Source organism: Penaeus chinensis, chromosome 27 (assembly GCF_019202785.1).
Source record: "Penaeus chinensis breed Huanghai No. 1 chromosome 27, ASM1920278v2, whole genome shotgun sequence".
Lineage (NCBI taxonomy): Eukaryota > Metazoa > Arthropoda > Malacostraca > Decapoda > Penaeidae > Penaeus > Penaeus chinensis.
The window spans coordinates 5,063,753-5,065,947 of record NC_061845.1 but is presented as its reverse complement, the minus strand read 5'-3'; positions in this window follow the sequence as shown (position 1 = coordinate 5,065,947).

The following is a 2,195-nucleotide window of genomic DNA, read 5'->3' as shown; positions in this document are numbered from 1 at the left end:
GGGGGGGGTGTTTGTGAAGACGAAGGGGGGAGGGGAGGTTGTGAAAGGGGTAGGGTGGATAACTAACTAGACAGATAGATAGATAGAGAGACAGATAGACAGACAGATGGATAGATAGATAGATACACAGACAGATAGATAGACTGATAGATAGATATACAGACAAATAGATACACACACAGACTAATAGACAGATAGATAACTAAATGGATAGATAGATAGACAGATGGATAGACAGATAGATGGATAGATAGATAGACAGCTAGACACACAGATGGATAGACAGATAGATGGATAGATAGATAGACAGCTAGACACACAGATGGATAAGGGAGAAGGGAAAAGGGTTCAAGAAAGCCATAGGGAAAGGGGGGGGGGGTAGATGGAGACATAGGAGATGAAAGGAGTAAATAGGAGAAGGCGATTAGCAGAGAAAGAGAGTGAATAGTGAGCAGTGAAGAGAGTGAGCAGGAAGAGAAGTGATAAACCGTGTCCATTGCAACAAATGTAAAATAAATTGATTAATTAATAAAGAATGAGAGTGAGTACCTCCACAGTGCAATAATTATGTAATTATATGGTTTCGATCATGTCAATACCGGTCAAATACTGGTCTCTTGTACTGAGAAGATATTCAAGGGAAGTGAGTTGGGGACTGTAGTGAGCGGGAAAGGGGAAGAGCAGAGGGAGGTAGTGAGCAGGGAAGGCACTGAGCAGTAAGCAGGTGTAAACAGCAAGAGGAGTGAGCAGGGGGAGGTAGTAAGCAGGGAAGGCACTGAGCAGTAAGCAGGTGTAAACAGGGGTGAGCAGGGGAAGGGAGTGAGCAGTAAGTAGGTGTAACCAGGGGTGAGCAGGGTATGGTAGTGAGCAGGGAAGACAGTAAGCAGGTGGACACAGGGGTGAGCAGGGGAAGGTAGTGAGCAGGGAAGGGAGTAAGCAGTGAGCAGGTGTAAACAGCAAGAGGAGTGAACAGGGGGAGGCAGTGAGCAGGTGAAAAGTAGTGAGCAGTAAGGGGGTCAGCAGGGAAAAGTAGTGAGAGTAAGGGAGGTGAGCAGGAAGAGGCGTAAACAGCAAGAGGACTGAGCAGGGAAGGGAAGTGAGCAGATAAGGGAAGTGAACAGGGAAGGGAAGTGAGCAGTAAGAGCAATGAGCAGGGAAGGAGAGTGAGCAGGGGAGAGGAGTGAGCAGGAGAGGGGAGTGAGCAGGAGAGGAGAGTGAGCAGGGAAGGGAAGTGAGCAGATAAGGGAAGTGAACAGGGAAGGGAAGTGAGCAGATAAGGGAAGTGAACAGGGAAGGGAAGTGAGCAGTGAGGGCAATGAGCAGGGAAGGAGAGTGTGCAGGGGAGGGGAGTGAACAGGGGGGGGGGGATGAGAGCAGGTGTTTGTAGAGCGAAGGAGACAAAGAGAAACGAGAAGAATGACGAGAACAGAGGCGTGGAGTTGCCAATTCACACCAGAAGGCGGAGGGAGGGATGTTGAAGAAGAGGAAGAAGACGGATAAGAAGGAAAAAGAGAAAGAGAAAGAGAAGGAGTAGGACAAAGAGAAGGAGAAGGAGAAGCAAGAGGAGAAGGAGAAGGAGAAGGAAAAGGATAAGAAAAAGGAGGAGAGGGAGAAGGAAAAGGAGAAAGAGAAGGAGAAGGACAAAGAGAAGGAGAAGGAGAAGGAAGAGGGGAATGAGAAGGAGAAGGAAAAGGAGAAGAAAAAGGAGGAGAGGGAGAAGGAAAAGGAGAAAGAGAAGGAGAAGGACAAAGAGAAGGAGAAGGAGAAGGAAGAGAGGAATGAGAAGGAGAAGGAAAAGGATAAGAAAAAGGAGGAGAGGGAGAAGGAAAAGGAGAAGGAGAAAGAGGAGCAGGAGAAGGAGAAGGAGGAGAAGAAGAAGAAAAAGGAAGAGAAGGAGAAGAAAAAGGAGAATGAGAAGGAGAAAAGGGAGAAGGAGAAAGAGAAGGAGAAAGAGAAAGAGAAGGAGAAGGAGAAGGAGAAGGAAAAGAAGAAGGAGAAGGAAAAAGAGAAGGAGAAGAAGAAGAAGGAGAAAGAGAAGGAGAAGGAGAATGAAAAGGAGAAGGAAAAAGAGAAGAAGGAGAAGACGAAGAAGAAGAGGGAGGAGGTGGGGCGAGTTAAGTTGAAGAGGAAGGAGGAGAAGAAAAAGAAGATGAGAAACGAATAAGATAAGGATAGAAGGCTGAGGAGAAGGAGGA